We start from the raw sequence: 20,000 nt of genomic DNA on the forward strand, positions 1-20,000 counted from the left end.
CACACACACACACACACACACACACACACACACACACACACACACAGACACTAGCTCACGTACCCGACATACTTAGTATATATACATCTATTGTGGTACATGTTCACACACACACTCACACACACATACATTCACACGGACACGCACACATACATTCACACACACACACACTCACACGGACACATACGCACACACTCACACCACACACACACACACACACACACACACACACACACACACACACACACTCACATGGACATACGCACACACACACGCCTGCTGCTCCCTTGGGCCCTGCGGCCTCGTGCTGGCGAGGCCTTCCTTCCTGCCTGAACACAAAGGAAGCAGGGACCTGCTGGGGACCCGAGACCGCGGCTTCAAAGCCACAGGAAGCGCTGGTGTTGCCTCTTCCTGTGGAGGGTGTTGGAACGTGGGGGGCCAGCTGCCTGTGTTTTCACAGCCAGGGACAGCCAGGGGCCTGACCTGCCCTGGGACAGTGAGGGGAGATAGGGCGTAGAGAGAGAGAGGGGCAAACCCGGGGCCCCCATGACCCCCAAGTCGAGCACTAGCAGGCCCTCACTTGTTGCCCAGGTATCCAGTGAGGATAGGGTACGGTAAGGGTTGGGTTATGACCGGTAGACTGTACACACACTCGCACGCAATGGTACACACAGTGTAGTCGCTGGTTCTTTATGTTAACTTTAGACTGTATACATAGTTACATTGAAAATGAATGAAAATGATCTAGCCTGGGTTGGTTTTTATTGCTTTAGATTGATTAGATTGATCACATTGACGCATGTAGTGTGGAGCCATTTGATTATTTTTAAAAACACATCATTAATTATAAAACATTTAGCCTTTTGATTTTATTAACAAAAATATCAGATGGGTCAGTATCGGCACATCTACTCTATGTTTATGAACTGTGACCACACGTGTGTTAAAAAGGTGGGATTGCTGCGTCCTCTACCGTTAACCTTTGACCTTTCCCAGCCATCCAAAGTCAAACCCAGCCTGGGATCAGCTTCCCAACCCACTGTTTGTCTACGACTCCATTACACTCAGCGCTGCTCATTGATTTATGCAAAAGAAAGAACTGTCACAACAGCAGGCAGGCTTTGTGTTTGGCCGGTCAGCCACTACCACTATCCCTGCAGAGTGCCTGCTTCCAATGTGTCAGTGTGTTTGTTTGTTTGTTTGTCTGTGTGTGTGTGTGTGTGCGTGCGCCGTGCGCGTGGAAGATTGGGGGGGGGTGGTTGTCCATGTCAACTGTATTTGTGTCTACGCTGCACATCCATGTGCCTTCTAGTAAGTGTGTGTGTGTGTGTGTGTGTATGTCTTTATTTATTTGTTTATCCGTGTGTGCATGTGGATATCCATGTGTGCCCAATATGCGTGTTTGCATGCTCACACACTTGCGGCATTGATGCACTCCCCTCTCTCTTTCTCTCTTTCTCTCTCCTCTCTCTCTCTCTCTCTCTCTCTCTCTCTCTCTCTCTCTCTCTCTCTCTCTCTCTCTCTCCTCTCTCTCTCTCTCTCTCTCTCTCTCTCTCTCTCTCTCACTCACTGGCAGCGATAGGACAGTTAATCAATCAAATATTTAAGCAGTGCTTCAGTGCTCAGTGGGTAGTCCTAGATTATCCCTGGCTGTTGGCAACCGAGTCGCCACATTAGGCCATCCACCGGGCGGGCGGCAGACTACCACGGCTGCACCCTGCACAGGAGGCCCTCTCCCTCTCCCCCTCTCTCTCTTCCTCTACCACGTCGTCCCATTCTCTCCTCTCACCTTCGTTATTGTCCATTATCTCTGTCCTCTTTCTTTCCTGGTAATTGTGGCTTTTTTTCACGCAGATTATTTGGTCTCCTTCTCCATCTCTCTCTATTCCTCTGTGTGTATGCGTCTCTCTCTCTTCTCCTATTCCCCTCTATTACTCTCTCCGTCTCTCTCTTTCTCCATCTCACTCTCCCCTATCCTCTTTCTCTATCCTCTATCTCTCTTTCTCTATCTATCTCACTTTCTCTCTCTCACCTCCTCTCTCTATCACTATCTATCTCACTATCTCTCTCTCTCTTTCTCCCTCTCTCCCTTCTTCCTCTCTCCAGAAAAGATAAAGTCTGTCTTCTCCCCCCGGGGATCTCCATTGTGGATTACCATTCAGTTTTCACCCAATTATCTAGTGGATTTTTGCTGCCTTTGACACATAATTATCAAAGGCCTAAATAATTGTCTTTTATTATTGCCGGTGTTTAGATGTGGCGTCGGCGTAGCGGCGGAATGAGCGTCACGGGGAGCAGAGAGGAATGAAGTATTTATCTGAGGCCTGAGATTAGCTTAGCATGCTGTTAGACCATGTCTCACCGCTTATTTCAGCTCCTCTGTCCACATAAATAAACATGATTAATACGTCTCTTTATTTATTTATTTATTTTTCATGCTTCTCTTCTTTCCCCCACTGTTCCCCTGCTGCGTTTTCTACGTCACTGGAGAAAATAGATTGTGTCCAGCGACGACAACAACAACAACAACAACAACAACAACAACAACAACAACAACAACAACACCCGAAATTAGCTGGCTTTGTATTTGGCGAAGCAGCTTACAGTGTTAAAAGACTGTAGTTTACTGTGGGTCACGTGAGGGGTCAGGGACTGTTGGTGAGATATACACTGAGTAGAGGGTTGGAGGAAAGTGTGTGTGTGCGTGTCTGTGCACTCGTGTGTTGTGTGTGTGTGGGGATTGGCTTTTACATAGCACTCATGAAAAGCTGGATTTAGTAGAACTCTGCCGGCCGGGGGGTCAGAAATCTGTGATGTTTGTGGGTCTCCATAGCAACCAGCGCCTCTGTGCTGAGAAATCATAAGAGAAATGAAACAGGGAGAGGAAAAAAACAGAGGGATTTTCATAGTTCATCCAGAGTGTGTGTGTGTGTGTGTGTGTGTGTGTGTGTGTGTGTTTGGGGGGGGGGGGTCGGATGTTTGGGAGAGAAGGGACTGTATGGAATCAAACCTGCGTCATCCATTGGCCGGCGGTGACTCAGCCTTATAGTGGCGGTGCGTTGGAATGTGGACATGATATACACACAGCACAGCGGGGGGGTAGGCTGTGTTGTACAGGACGCCGGCATGTTGTGGAACTGGCTGGAGGCAGAGCGGAGTGAGAAAACACACCGTACCCTCGCTGATTCAAATGACTTTAAGCCACTTCATTGAATAGACATTAAAGGCGGCGCTCACAGCGTGGAGCGTTCTTCCTCCTTTTATCAAATCACCAGGGATGTGTCACTGCCGCTTGTTCACTACTGATACACATTCTGAGTCTCCCAGGCTTCCAGTGGAGGCCTCTATATACCCAGGTCCAGGCCTTCCAGTGGAGGGCCTCTATATACCCAGGTCCAGGGCTTTCCAGTGGAGGCCTCTATATACCCAGGTCCAGGCTTCCAGTGGAGGCCCTCTATATACCCAGGTCCAGGCTTCCAGTGGAGGCCTCTATATACCCAGGTCCAGGCTTCCAGTGGAGGCCTCTATATACCCAGGTCCAGGCTTCCAGTGGAGGCCTCTATATACCCAGGTCCAGGCTTCCAGTGGAGGCCTCTATATACCCAGGTCCAGGCTTCCAGTGGAGGCCTCTATATACCCAGGTCCAGGCTTCCAGTGGAGGCCTCTATATACCCAGGTCCAGGCTTCCAGCGGAGGCCTCTATATACCCAGGTCCAGGCTTCCAGTGGAGGCCTCTATATACCCAGGTCCATGCTTCCAGTGGAGGCCTCTATATACCCAGGTCCAGGCTTCCAGTGGAGGCCTCTATATACCCAGGTCCAGGCTTCCAGTGGAGGCCTCTATATACCCAGGTCCAGGCTTCCAGTGGAGGCCTCTATATACCCAGGTCCATGCTTCCAGTGGAGGCCTCTATATACCCAGGTCCAGGCTTCCAGTGGAGGCCTCTATATACCCAGTTCCAGGCTTCCAGTGGAGGCCTTTATATACCCAGGTACAGGCTTCCAGTGGAGGCCTCTATATACCCAGGTCCAGGCTTCCAGTGGAGGCCTCTATATACCCAGGTCCAGGCTTCCAGTGGAGGCCTCTATATACCCATGTCGGGTACAGGTGGCCATGCCCGCTTTGATTGTGCAATAATACTAAATAATAAAATAGACATAATAAACAGGAAATAAAATAGACAGCTTCGAAATTCCACTTATTTCGTTTTACAATGTCAAAGCCTTTTAAATATAAATCAAAACGTTCCCGTATTTCTACAAAAAAAAATTACTTTTCATTTATCTATTTATTTAACTGTATTAAACAATATAAAACGAATTGGCCATAATTTACTGAGCAAACTAATGCTTACTGCTGTAACCTACTAATAACACTTAAGTAAATCTGAAGATTATTATATAGCAGATGCCTTGGAGGATAAGTCGTCGACAACTGTAGCGTGTGCTTGTTTATACATAGCCCCTTTCATGACTGTGATGCTTGAATACAGGGGCAGGGCTTGCATCACAGTCACGAAAGAGGCTAGTTTATAGAGCTGGTGGTATGACTTTCTGGCTGAAATACGGACGAGAGGGAACTAGGTAGCGGGGCTCTATTACTTTTAACATGTGCTTAAACCTAGTGTTCTCGACAACGGAGTATGGTCGCATATCTGCTGCTATAAAAACACCTATGGCGTTTGTTATTGCTTTGGCCCGGTCTGAATTAATAGCGAGATGCTAACAGGGAGCTGGGTTTGCACTAGGGTCCGTTTCTTCCTTGTACCAGTGATATTCACATTTGGGTGATGCCGTTTCAAATGCGTGATAAAGTTCGCAATAAAGTTGAACAATGACATAGCTCTGGCTTGTCAGTTAGTATTGACTCTCCATACTAAGGCTAATATGCTCTCGTTCAGTGTAGCTGCGCGCTGCGTGGAATGAACAAACAACATCCGGTTAGTTGTGCACGTTATATTTGGGCCGGGGGGATTTAAGTTCAGAAAAAAAAGGTTCCGCACCGTTGCAATCGTTCGGTGCACAGCGTGTACTGTACCGGAGGACCACATTGAGGCGGTACAGTACGTATCCGCGTACCGTTACACCCCTATAAGGTATACTGGTCCGTCAGCGAGGAGATAGCCCACAGCGGATAGCCATTAAATGCCATTTGAGAATATAGGCTATAGTATTAAGGCAAAACGACGGCCTATAGCCTATACATATTATTTAATGTTTTCATAAGCGTAAAGATACAGCTAGATTAACGATCAAGTTATCGAGTAATATCGGACCTCTGACGAGCGCTATTGACCAATCACAAGCAAGCATTTCGTCGAATGTGAAAACGCCATGTAATAACGGTCTTTATTAGTATTTTGAGCTGTCCAGGCAGAATTGCAGCAATGGTCTTAGGGAGTCGTTGATATCTGACATCACCGTGTACAAGTCCGCCAGCCTGTCGCGTATTTATCCCATAACACGCGTTGTGTTTTCTTGATTCGACAGCGCGTTGAATTAGTTGCTTAGACCTCCATGAACAATCTCGCTCTCAGTGAAGTTTCTCAGTGTTCGCTTGGGTTAGTCCATTATTTCACATCCCATGGGGGTGTTTCATGACCATAATATTGGATAATCGTGCACAAGCATTGAACAAATGGTATTTATCAACACGGAGTGTGCGTAGGACCCGTGTACGCACGTGTGATAAATCCCGATTTTTCTGTATGTACACACATTCTAAATTATGTGCTTAAGAACGAAAATAGAACACTTTCTAAGAATTGTTGATAAATGAGGGCCCTGGCTTCCAGTGGAGGCCTCTATACCCAGGTACACACTCATGCTTTCAGTTTGGACCACTTTTGGACAAAAACGATGGAGATACCACCTACTGTATTGGACCGAATATAAAATGATCTTGATTATAAGAGGCCTGATGATCAAATCGTATTTTTAAACAGAAAATTAGTATAGCCTATCTGGCCAGAATGCACCATTGAACTAAAACATTGATTAAAACAAGGTAGGCATATATTTACACATTTTAAATTAGATTGTCTTAATCAATTAGTTATTTATTTAGTGTTACGGGGCTCTACGCTAACCTTTTTCCCAAGGAGCACATGTGCTCCTAAATGAAAAAATGTAGGAGCACACAAAGAAATTTAGGAGCACCCAAAAATATTTAGGAGCACAATGAAAATATGTCAAGTAACAGAGTTTATTTTATACCACCAAAGTCACTGGCCCACTGTGCGTGTGTGTATCTGCGTGTGAAAACGGGAATGGGACACAGACATTTGAACTATTAAGTGATTAATGCCTACTGTGGCAAAGTTGTAGCCAACAACTAGGCCTAATAATAAAGGCAGTGACATTGAACAAAAAGGAGACACTGGCATTACCACCAGGGCCATCAGTAGAGGGGACTGTAAGGTGCCCTTTCGGTATACTACCTTTGCTAAAACTGTGTTCTCTGTTAAAGGTGGTAACTACTGGAATAGCCTACCAGTTGTGCCCCACATACAGGGCCGCCTCAGGGGGTGTGCGAGCAGTGCGGTCGCACAGGGCCTTGCGGGAAGGGGGGCCTCGCACAAAAAAAAAGAAAAAAAAATATTTTTTATTTATTATTTTTTTATTATTATTATTTTTATTTTTATTTTTTTCAGGGCCCCCCTTCCCGCGAGGCCCTTTTTCATCACAGACCTAAAATCTAGTTTTGCTTATATGCTTATATATTTCACATTAGACACGTTTGTAGAATGTGTCTGACTTGTTCCTGGCTCTGCGGCTCTGCAGATACACTATTGGAGCTCTGGGGCTCTGCAGCAGACATACTATTGGTTTCAACGAAGGGAGGGGTTACATGTGTACAGTTGGCCGGCGTGCGTCAGCTGCGTCTGACTATTTCGCGCGTGCAGCATTGGAGGTTATGCCAGCCAAGACGAAGAGGACGGTCGTTCGGCAGATGGACTGAAGATGAAAGTTGTTGCATGTTAGAAAGTTCAGTCAGGCTAGCCATGTCGGCTTAGCTAAAGGCAGGGACAGCTAGTTAGCTTTAGCTACGTTATAATATCGAGTGCTAACGTGTGGTTCAGTCGGGATAGCCATGTCGGCTAGTAGCTTAGCTAAAGGCTAACTAGCGTTAGCAAACCTAGAGAGAGCGCGTGCAGCATTGTTATGCCAAGATGAAGAGGACGGTCGTTCGGCAGATGAACTTCGTCAACTCCACGCGGTTGTCTCCATCCTCTTGGCCGTTTGGTGAGTTTTTAATGCACTCTATTCTATTCCCGCCGTGGAGATATCTCTCTCTCTCTCGGGCCGGCTAGCTATCTTGGCTAACGTTATGTTGGCTAACGTTATGTGGAGCCAGCGGGCCGGCTAGCTATCGTAGCTGACGTTCTGTTGGACCAGCGGGCCGGCTAGCTATCGTAGCTAACCTTATGTTGAGCTAGCGGGCCGGCTATCTATCGTAGCTAATGTTATGTTGAGCTAGCGGGCCGGCTAACTATCGTAGCCAACGTTATGTTGAGCTAGCGGGCCGGCTAGCTGTCGTAGACGTTATGTTGAGCCAAGCGGGCCGGCTAGCTATCGTAGCTAACGTTATATTGAGCCAAGCGGGCCGGCTAGCTGTCGTAGCTAACGTTATATTGAGCCAAGCGGGCCGGCTAGCTGTCGTAGCTAACGTTATATTGAGCCAAGCAGGCCGGCTAGCTGTCGTAGCTAACGTTCTGTCGAGCTAGCGTCAGTACCTGGCCACTCTATTTGCAGTTAGCCTATTTAGCTGATGTCGGCCGTTGGCTCCTTGCTACTTTGTTTTCTCTGGTATAGACCCTCTTCTCTTTGGATTTAAGTGTTGATCATTGTCCTTTTGGATCTATGTATATTCATGATGCCTTTGTGAAGTTATCTTTTCCTTCTGTTTTGTTCTTCCATTAAAAGTTGAATATCCTTTTTAGGGGCTCATCTTATCTTATCTCTTATCCCTCTCTCTCTCTCTGTCTGGACCACAGACCCATCTCTCTCTCTCTCTCTCTCTCTCTCTCTCTCTCTCTCTCTCTCTCTCTCTCTCTGTCTGGACCACAGACTCATCTCTCTCTCTCTCTGGACCACAGACTCTCTCTGTCTGGATCATCACAGACTCTCTCTCTCTCTCTCTCTCTTCTCTCTCTCTCTCTCTCTCTCTCTCTCTCTCTCTCTCTCTCTCTCTCTCTCTCTCTCTCTCTCTCTCTCTCTCTCTCTCTGAGCATTGCATTGCTTATAGTTGTCAATTGTGTCGGTCAGTTCATTGCAATTTTTCCTTCAGTCACATTTAGTTTTATCCTGCACCTGGCCTAAAACAGGTTGGATGTGCACACAGCTGCTCTACTGTGTTTGTAGCAGAGCAACCATACCTGAAGCCTTGTAAACAAAGACATCAACACTAGAGTGTGTACTTCTATCTACACAGTACAGCCAAAGCATTCCCATTGCTAGGCAAAAACTCCACCTGTTTTCTACACTGCTTCTTCCCTTGCTGGATTTTCTGCATTACTGCCACTTGTACATGTGTGTTGTGGAGAAATTTGTACAGTGTTACAAAGCGATAACACTGTATATTGACTGTAGAGCGGGAGCTCTCTCTCGCTCTCTCTCGCTCTCTCTCTCTCTCTCTCTTGCTATATGTTGACTGTATCATGCCCAGCCCCGGGCAGCGCTATTATTTAAGAATATGTTGACTGTATGAAAAAAATAAAATAAAAAATTTACCTTTTAGGGGGGGGGGGTTTAAATCGTTTAAATCTCGCACAGGGCCTCGCCTTTCTCCCAGGCGGCCCTGCCCACATACTCCATGTTCAAGACCCATCTTAAACTGCATCTTAAGGCAAACCAGAACTGTGATAATTTCTTATCTGATTTAGTTTATGTAACTTGTTTCTTGTTTTTATTGTTGTTTTTATCATTGATTGTCACCATGCTTTTACCCTAAGCAGGCTATTTATTTATTGAAAGAGTTTTGCTGTCTCCTGGTGTAAATTAGCTCTTGCTACAACCCTGCATGTTTACATTTTGTATTTTGTACTTGATGGTCATTAACATGTGCTGTCCCTATCAAATAAACTATCAAATCAAACTACTGCTACAAAAGTAACAGTCACTTAACTTTAGCTTTTGCCCCTTTTATGCATACAATGCCTATGTTTTGGCTAGTGTTGCTCTTCTAGAAAAATAATCCTTTCAGGGTTGCCTATTGAAATACTGTACACCTCCAGTACAGAAACATTGTTAATGAGTTTGCGTGTCAGGTAGACCATTGATTGACAGTCGATTCTGCCAATTACGTCACACCGCTTGCACTCCGGCCGTCCAGCGCTGCAGCTGGACCCTATTGCCCACCTCTGCTGTTGATAACGCTAGCCAAGTTAGCTGTACACACATACACAGTGGGCCAGTTACTTTGGTGTAGGGGGTGTAACAATGCATCGCAATGCATCGATCCTAAGGGGAAAATTCAATTGCATCGATTTGAAAATGTTAGAATTGATTATCGCAATTTTAATGTGTACACAGTGTTGCTGTCAGTTACAGCCAACACAACGACATACGCTACTGCATCAACGTTATGATTAACAAAGCAAGGCATTCGTTTTGTTGCATTAACGTTATATTACTATTGCTATTGATAAATCTAGGTGTTCTAAAATCTATTGCTATTGGTAAGACTAGAATAAGTTACTGTCTCGGAAAACTCTCGCATATCGCAATGGCGGACTTTCAGGAAGTAAAATAGAAAATGAGAGCTGACGATTAGTCATTTCCTTTTTATTTTTTTTAACCAGTCACGCCACTCTACTGTGATTGGACTGTTGATTTTTTCGGTTCGCACACACATATTTCTAGGGGCATATGCGAGCAATATAGTCGCACTGTAGAGCCCTGTGTTATACATAATAATGTATTCAAACTTTAGCCTGTAGGCCTATCTAACATTTTAAATCTCAAAGTGAAAAATAGAACAGTATGTTTCAATTAGACTCTGCCTCATCGATCACTGTGATGTTAAGATTGGAATTATAACTCTAGAAATTGGTTAACGTGGCCTCACTTTCAACCATCTGATAAGCCGGTGGATCATCCAACATTAACGTTACTTGTCATTTTGAAGACCGTAGCAGGCTCAGGCTTTTTAAGCTTATGAAGGCTGTCATATAGGAAACTAGAGGTTGCCACATTTCATACTAGGTTACCAGGAAGGAGGCTACATATCATACTAACTTACCAGGCAGGAGGCTACATATCATACTAACTTACCAGGAAGGAGGCTACATATCATACTAACTTACCAGGCAGGAGGCTACATATCATACTAACTTACCAGGCAGGAGGCTACATATCATACTAACTTACCAGGAAGGAGGCTATATACCATACTAACTTAGGAGGCTATATACCATACTACCTTACCAGGAAGGAGGCTACATATCATCACTTTGACAAACTAGGATGGCTTAGAGTAGACGACAGAGTACAGCAACTTGCAATGGGCCTGGTCTACAAGATACACTACACGACCAAGGTACCCATGTACATGTCAAAATACTTCCCAAAGGTCCGTGAATACCACGATCACAACACCAGAGGGAGCTCCACAAATCATGTTAAACCCAGATTCGGCTCAAACAAGGGACTAAACACGTTTCGCAATTATGCCACATCAATGTGGAATGCCCTACCCAAAGCTGTAAAGGAATGTGAATCACTACCCACTTTCAAAAACACTCTCAAAGAACACCTACGGGAGACTGCAATTCGAAACTGGCCCCTGTAAATGTCCTAACCCAACCCAATGTACAGTAAATTACCAAGTATGGTTTTGTCAATATTCCAATGTACAGTTTTGCTTGTACAGTTGTACAGTGTCCCACCCCACCCACCCAACCTCCTCCAATGTGCAGTCCCCCCCCCCCCCCCCCACCCTCCAATGTACAGTTTCTACGTCAAATGTATATACTCTCTTTTCTGGACTCTTTTGGTATCACAAACAGTACTGTATTTGCAAATCTGATATGTCATAAATGTATAGATGTAGCAGTACTGTCTATCTGTATGTCGTGTGTATCATATATATGTTATGATGAATTGAAAATGGGGGACCCTGATGTAAACAAGACGAAAGTCTTTCTCTGGTCTGCATCCCCTTAACAATTGTATGTATTGAGCTGTACTGTACTGTACCCAATCTGCAATCTGTTAATAAAGTTTTCAATCAATCAATCAATATACCATACTAACTTAGGAGGCTATTATATAACTTACCAGGAAGGAGGCTACTGTACATATCATACTAACTTACCAGGAAGGAGGCTATATATCATACTAACTTACCAGGAAGGAGGCTATATATCATACTAACTTACCAGGAAGGAGGCTATATATCATACTAACTTACTGTACCAGGAAGGAGGCTACATATCATACTAACTTACCATGAAGGAGGCTACATATCATACTAACTTACCATGAAGGAGGCTACATATCATACTAACCTACCAGGAAGGAGGCTAGATATCATACTAACTTACCAGGAAGGAGGCTACATATCATACTAACTTACCAGGAAGGAGGCTATATATCATACTAACTGACCAGGAAGGAGGCTATATATCATACTAACTTACCAGGAAGGAGGCTATATATCATACTAACTTACCAGGAAGGAGGTTATATATCATACTAACTTACCATGAAGGATGCTACATATCATACTAACTGACCAGGAAGGAGGCTACATATCATACTAACTTACCAGGAAGGAGGCTACATATCATACTAACTTACCAGGAAGGAGGCTATATATCATACTAACTTACCAGGAAGGAGGCTATATAGTTCTTTCCCATGACAACTCAAATGTGTAGTCCACAAATATGAGACAACCTCACCTTTTCAGCGGTAATTTGCGTTAAAAAAAAAACATTGGATTATATTTGGGCCAATACGGTAATTCATTTTTCTCCATTACAGAGATCTGGCATACTTCTATGCACCGAAAAAAAATCAAGTCACTATGCTTTGATTTCTGACATGTTACACCATGTTACTCAGATTTTAATAATCAATACTAGCATATTCATCAATACTTGTTTTGGCTCAATATCCAATACTTAAAGGATACTTTGTCCTCGTCTTTCACACTCCCTCCGTCTCTTCCCTTTTGTTTGTCCTCAAGACAACCATCTCATATATACTTGCACCTGTTTACCTCATTCTCCTTCCCTCATTCCTTTTTTCTCATCATTGCACCTCCTCCTCTCTGTCTCTGTCCATCGCATTGCCTTCTTGTCCACATACAACCATCCCACCTATGACCCATTGCTTTTTACCTTCCCTCTTTCCCCTCTTCCATCCTTTAATCATGCTATTATCCTCCACCCCTCTATCTTTTTACTGCTCCCCCTCTCCTCCCCTCTTCCTCCACCACTGTTTTTCATGGAGTCTGTGCGATGCGTCCAGATGCTATCTTTGTTAAAGGAGAGGACAGCAGAGAGAGACGGCAAACGTCTCAACATCTGTGTGTTGGTTTAACGCAACAAGTATTTCCACATGGCCTTCCTCCTCCCTGTCCGGTACAAGAGTGATTACAACAGCTGGCTTGCTTCCTTGTTAAGCTACGGTCTGCGGTTATACAGCGCATTAGTACGCTTAAGATACTGGATGGGCTAGCTAAAGCTAGCTCAAAGGCTAACATGATGAATGGAGTGGAGAGGATAAGATAGCTTACAGCTGACACCCGCCCAGGAGGAGGGGTTAACTTTACAAGGCATCAAACTTGTTAGCCTTATCCATGACCGCCATCTAGCAATTTATGGAAAGGAATTCTTGAAGTGTAGTGAAACGATGCCTGGGCTAATGTTTGCCTCTGTGGCTTGCAAAACATCTGAAATGGAGGTATCAAACGCAGTGTAGCAGAGGGCCACATTGTGTTTAGACCTTCCCTTGTAGCAGAGGGCCACATTGTGTTTAGACCTTCCCTTGTAGCAGAGGGCCACATTGTGTTTAGACCTTCCCTTGTAGCAGAGGGCCACATTGTGTTTAGACCTTCCCTTGTAGCAGAGGGCCACATTGTGTTTAGACCTTCCCTTGTAGCAGAGGGCCACATTGTGTTTAGACCTTCCCTTGTAGCAGAGGGCCACATTGTGTTTAGACCTTCCCTTGTAGCAGAGGGCCACATTGTGTTTAGACCTTCCCTTGTAGCAGAGGGCCACATTGTGTTTAGACCTTCCCTTGTAGCAGAGGGCCACATTGTGTTTAGACCTTCCCTTGTAGCAGAGGGCCACATTGTGTTTAGACCTTCCCTTGTAGCAGAGGGCCACATTGTGTTTAGACCTTCCCTTGTAGCAGAGGGCCACATTGTGTTTAGACCTTCCCTTGTAGCAGAGGGCCACATTGTGTTTAGACCTTCCCTTGTAGCAGAGGGCCACATTGTGTTTAGACCTTCCCTTGTAGCAGAGGGCCACATTGTGTTTAGACCTTCCCTTGTAGCAGAGGGCCACATTGTGTTTAGACCTTCCCTTGTAGCAGAGGGCCACATTGTGTTTAGACCTTCCCTTGTAGCAGAGGGCCACATTGTGTTTAGACCTTCCCTTGCCAGAGGGTGGGCCCTGTTTACCCCCCAAACTCGTACCAAGGTCAAGGCCCAATCTTAAGTCCCTTCCCTTGGTCCTGCCCCTAGTTCCCTTCAAAACGGAGCTACAAGGGGTAGGGGTAGCCAATCAGTACCCATTGTTTAATTTTTACATGCTGCTGCATTTTCTCTGTTTGATTCACCGATGCTGCTTTTTACTAGTATATCTTTTAGTAAAACTTTTTTGTACAACAGTTGTGTCTCCTGAATTAAAATATTAATACGATTGTATGTCTCAGGAATTTATTGATTTAATTTGTGGAAATATACGAGTATTATGACAAAATAGTGTATCTAGGATAATCTACTATTAACACTTTCAGTGCCAACGACGGGAAATCTCGTTAGTTCATGCCAACCGTTGAGTGCCAACGACGAGAAATCTCTTCGTTTAATCGTTATTTTTTTTATTAGCGATTTCCATTCATATTTCATCAATATAGCCTCACGTTACCAGTGGGGATCTGTCTGAGCTCGAACAGGGAAAATACCGCCCCCTATCGTCTCTCCGGATGGTACTGCACCCCATTGGATTGGATTGAATGAAACGCATGGGGAAAAAGAAGTCCGGATTCCACATTTTACTTGTGAGGCAAGTAACCGGAGACAATCCCAGTCATTGCCCACCATCAGAACAGCGTGGAATATGTCTTTTGACCACCCAGCGTTGGATCAATCAACGCGATCGATATTTGGAATGGCGATCAGGAATTGGAATAATCTTTTTGGAGAACATCTGATCTGAGGTAAGGAATCTATTTGACCAGTATTGGGATAATCAGAGCTGTTTTCACCTATATATCAACGTGTCCCCTATGTGTGTATGTGGCTGTGAGTGTGTGTAGCTGATCAGGAAATAAGATAATGGATTTTTCAGCCCACTTCTCTAGCGTGCATAAGTACACATATACTATCGATAATCGCGTTTATTTGAAAACTATTCATAAATAGGCAGAAAAATGAAAACGTTTATGTATTACAGTAAAGCACGATTCCTGCAGAATCTTTTTTTGTACGTTTAAAAAAACGAGCGTTTTTCAAAATAACACGGAAATGAACCGATTAAAAAACCAATCCGTTTCGACAATGTTGACTGCAAACAAGTCATTGATAAGCGACGGTCGTATTAGACACATCATTTAAGATATACCATAGTTTATGCGTTCACAAATGTGAGAGCTCTGTCATTGAATAGTGCGGTGGCACGCAACAGGGTTAATAGGACTGGCACGGCTGGCACGGAAAGTGTTAATGCTCATAAACAAGACTTGATTAAATCAGTTTGAACCAAGAAATGGCTTTATTATTCCACTTTCAAATAACAGAAATATTTGTGTAAAAAATAAAAGTATGACGCTAACTAAGTGTTAACACCTTATTGCTAAATATATTGCTTTGACAGATACAGTAACAAACTGATGAAGATAATGTCATGGTTAAGAGAATTATCACAGATATTAAACATTGGCAGCAGCAGTCAGGACACCCACTCCCACAGCTGTTTGGCAGCACATCTCTTCTTTGTAAATCGTACCTCGTTTTCTGCTCTGAATTTTATTAGTTGCCTGGTTTGCTCAAGAGTCCCTGGAATGTTACAACAGGATTATAACATCATAGTACTATAGTGCTCTACATTCTATATTAAAGCCTATAAGGAGGTGTGGTCTGACGTCACTTTAGTTTCCCGACGTGGTCCACCCGTATAGGGATTTATCATTGGGAAAATGTATTATCAGCTATTGTAATAATTCTGCCTCATTAACATTGGCAAGCTTTCCATTTTTGCACAAAATGAGTTCCCTTCTATCACTAGCATTATTGTTTAAGCATTTTTGGTTGAAATAAAGTTAGTTATAAGGTTTTTAATTTGTCGTTAAAAAATAACTACACTTACCAGTAGAACGCCTGTCGTTCAGTGCTGTCGCCTAATACAGCCAGGAGTCTACGCTGTGGTGACGTCAGTCAGCAGCGCCAAAGTGAAGTGTAGTTCCTCAGTGAACGAAAACGTAAACGTTGTTGTTTTGCTACTTTTACGATTAATTGTGACGTTTTTCATGTTGAGCTATAGATTGTGGATGAATACACACAGAAAGGTACACCATGCCAATGTTCCTGCTTTATTTGTTTTAAACTCAACGATTTAGAAATGGGTCCATTGGAAATACATTGATGTTTCAAGGAGTGTGGACCGTGCGGGGAAACACCAATGACGTAACCACTACACCTCCCTGTTGCTCGCTACCATTATCAACTCTTATAGTGACACATCAAGACATTAATCTATTGACAATAGCCAGGCACTAATATCAGATGAGCATGGGAATTTATTCAGTAATACAGAAAATGTGCTGTATTATTTCTCAAGCTTCATACACGGGACATGTGAAATATTGTCAAGGGCACAACACACACCCAGGCAAGACAGGGTCAAATGTCCACTCTCTCTCTCTCCCTGGAAATACGTGGAACAGAGAGACGTTTTCTGTCGAGGCCTGGTGTTTTGACTGGGGGTTGTTAGAAGTCATAGCATTTTCCATGGACGGTCGGCCCACTGTCTCCTGCTTCCTGGCCTCTGCTAGCAGCCCTTATACTCAGGGACGGGCCCTTTTGGCTAGCGCCAGAAAACAGGACCTTGACTGACACCTCCCGTTTTAAAAGGTTGACTCTGCTGCTCCCGCGGGCCCAGTTCTGCCAGAGGAAAGCTTTTCAACCAAGCATGGATGTGTGGGGCGGGGGAGAGCAGAGAAAGAGAAGTGTGTCTGTGTCTTGTGTGCGTATGCATGTATGTGTGTGTGTGTGTGTGTGTGTGTGTGTGCGTGCACGTATGTGTGTGTATGTATGTCTGTGTGTGGTATGAGTGAGAATACATGAGCATGTGTGACGACGTGTGTGTGTGTGTGTGTGTGTGTGAGTGCGTGCATGTGCACACGTGTGCGCGAGTGTGTGTGTATGTCTGTGTGTGGTATGAGTGAGAATACATGAGCATGTGTGTGTGTGTGTCTTTATTTCTTCTCTTCTTGCACATGTGTGGGTTTTTTCTAAGTGTACTCCTTCTCCCTCTCTTTTCTTCATCCCGGTGAAGACACTCCAGAGGCAGGCTTATCAGCGGCGTGATATATGAGTCCTTAGTGCCTTAATAGATTCCATTTATCTCTATACACTCCTACTTTAATTTGGCTGGGCCGGGGAGGATGTATTCAAATGCCCACCGTCAGTTTGATGTACTGCCAGCCGGCTGGCGCTGGGCCCCCGGTGTTCGTTACAGCCTTGGCTCCTCTGGTCCAGTCCTGCAGAGCCGACCCTGCCGACCCAGTCACCAGGCGCTAACCCTATACTCCAGACCTGGGTTTGGGTCACGGGGCCAGTCTCGGTCAGAGAACGGGTATGTTTTAGTGGGACTGCGACTAGTTGAGTGAGGCTAGTTTACTCAGTCATGGGTCCCGTGGAAGTTTAAGGGCCCTAGTTGTCACTCCTTACTACTACAGCCTCGTTTTCCAGCTAAAGCCCTGAGCTCCACCACTCTCTACCCGCTGTCGTAGCACCGACTCCATGGTCTACTCAGCCCTAACTATACTCTCGCCCCACCCCCGAGGCTGGCTTTACGTGGTGAAACTGGCATGCAACTTTAGTTGCTTGAAAACGTGGTTGCATTTGAGTTGCATAGTAGTTGCATAGCCCTCTTTACACTATGCTTGACACGCTTGAAACTTCTTTGAAACTCAGCCGCAGCAGTTGCAAGCATCTAATCTTTGTGAAACTAGCTTCATGCAACAACCAATCAACATGCCCATACTGTGTCAGGTGATGATGTCAAACTAATGACTGTTGTCTTCCTCTTAGCCATATCAATGAGCATCAGTGCACTGATAGCTTTCGCTGTTGTGATTTGATTTATGAATGTAAAGCTATTCTGTTGGACAAATATCTTAGTCTTTCAAGACTGAGCTAGCAGAGCACAGCACAGTGTTCGGAGAGGCAGTATTTATTTAGACATAATCACTGAGTAGCATGCCACTTGGATAAACAAGTGGGTTGAGCTCTCCCAACTTAAAGCACATGGCTAATCTGCATATGTGTTCATGAAAATGTCATTGATTTGGGGACAGTGAGATGTCTGACAACCAAGCCAGCCTTGTTATCAAACATAATGTCAGATTATATTTACTGTTTGTCAACCATAGGCAACGTTATTAACATAAAAGCCTGCTCGCATAAAGTTAGCTTGCAGGCTCATTCTCATTAGTGACTGGTGGTTGTTAAGCCTCCCTACAGGAGCATCCCCCCTACAGTCCCTGCCTGCACCCTGCCTGCACCCAGCCCCCCTACAGTCCCAGCCTGCACCCAGCCTGCACCCAGCCCCCCTACAGTCCCTGCCTGCACCCAGCCTGCACCCAGCCTGCACCCAGCCCCCCTACAGTCCCAGCCTGCACCCAGCCTGCACCCAGCCCCCCTACAGTCCCAGCCTGCACCCAGCCTGCACCCAGCCCCCCTACAGTCCCTGCCAGCACCCAGCCAGCACCCAGCCCCCCTACAGTCCCTGCACCCAGCCCCCCTACAGTCCCTGCACCCAGCCCCCCTACAGTCCCTGCACCCAGCCCCCCTACAGTCCCTGCACCCAGCCCCCCTACAGTCCCTGCACCCAGCCCCCCTACAGTCCCTGCACCCAGCCCCCCTACAGTCCCAGCCCTCACCCAGCCCCCCTACAGTCCCAGCCTGCACCCAGCATGCACCCAGCCCCCCTACAGTCCCAGCCCTCACCCAGCCCCCCTACAGTCCCAGCCTGCACCCAGCATGCACCCAGCCCCCCTACAGTCCCTGCACCCAGCCCCCCTACAGTCCCTGCACCCAGCCCCCCTACAGTCCCTGCCAGCACCCAGCCCCCCTACAGTCCCAGCCCTCACCCAGCCCCCCTACAGTCCCAGCCTGCACCCAGCCCCCCTACAGTCCCTGCACCCAGCCCCCCTACAGTCCCTGCACCCAGCCCCCCTACAGTCCCTGCCAGCACCCAGCCCCCCTACAGTCCCAGCCCTCACCCAGCCCCCCTACAGTCCCAGCCTGCACCCAGCCCCCCTACAGTCCCTGCACCCAGCCCCCCTACAGTCCCTGCACCCAGCCCCCCTACAGTCCCAGCCCTCACCCAGCCCCCCTACAGTCCCTGCACCCAGCCCCCCTACAGTCCCAGCCCTCACCCAGCCCCCCTACAGTCCCTGCACCCAGCCCCCCTACAGTCCCAGCCTGCACCCAGCCCCCCTACAGTCCCTGCACCCAGCGCCCCTACAGTCCCAGCCTGCACCCAGCCCCCCTACAGTCCCTGCACCCAGCCCCCCTACAGTCCCTGCACCCAGCCCCCCTACAGTCCCTGCACCCAGCCCCCCTACAGTCCCTGCACCCAGCCCCCCTACAGTCCCTGCCCTCACCCAGCCCCCCTACAGTCCCTGCACCCAGCCCCCCTACAGTCCCTGCACCCAGCCCCCCTACAGTCCCTGCACCCAGCCCCCCTACAGTCCTTGCACCCAGCCCCCCCCCCTACAGTCCCTGCACCCAGCCCCCCTACAGTCCCTGCACCCAGCCCCCCTACAGTCCCTGCACCCAGCCCCCCTACAGTCCCAGCCCTCACCCAGCGCCCCTACAGTCCCTGCACCCAGCGCCCCTACAGTCCCAGCCCTCACCCAGCCCCCCTACAGTCCCAGCCCTCACCCAGCGCCCCTACAGTCCCAGCCCTCACCCAGCCCCCCTACAGTCCCAGCCCTCACCCAGCGCCCCTACAGTCCCAGCCCTCACCCAGCGCCCCTACAGTCCCTCACCCAGCCCCCCTACAGTCCCAGCCCTCACCCCAGCCTCGCTAAACGAATGCAGTAAGTGATTGTTAACCTATTGTTGCAATCCCTGTTCCCGTTTCTTCCCATTTTATCTGAAAGGGGAAGCTGAGTGAATGGGTCGACTCCCGAGGCCCGGGTTCTGTGGGAGCGCCGGTGTGGGGAGTCTATTGTAATGTGGTAACAAGTCCTTTGTGTGACATTTTCCTCTGCGTTGACATTCAGAGGGGAATAGGTGGACGGGCGTGTGGAACGCCGGGTCCTCTGTGACATGTGAAGGGAAAGGGTATTATTAAGAATGAGGACTGGGCCGTTTGAACGTGCACAGGGGGAAGGACATTTGCACAGGCGTGACAAGGACATACCGAGGTGAAGAGCGCTTTCATATTTCACATATAACATTATGCTGTATGCCGGGCTGAATGCTTAACTGCAGCGTGCCCACATGGTTGTCAACTCCACCAGCACTGTTCACTCAGTAGATACAGCGGTAGAGGGGTATGTCTGACTGTGAATAACACATCATTAATGTGCAGG

General features: G+C 46.8%; 1 protein-coding gene across 1 annotated transcript in view; it reads left to right on the plus strand.

Annotated features, from left to right (window-relative positions):
* Positions 1-20,000, plus strand: part of LOC311222851 (cotranscriptional regulator ARB2A-like) — a gene marked incomplete at both ends in the record, with an annotated part of 187,448 nt that overhangs the window by 85,588 nt on the left and 81,860 nt on the right. The window lies entirely within an intron of this gene.

This window comes from Notolepis coatsorum (genome assembly GCF_963971535.1).
Source record: "Notolepis coatsorum genome assembly, chromosome: 1".
In the NCBI taxonomy this organism is placed as follows: Eukaryota; Metazoa; Chordata; class Actinopteri; order Aulopiformes; family Paralepididae; genus Notolepis; species Notolepis coatsorum.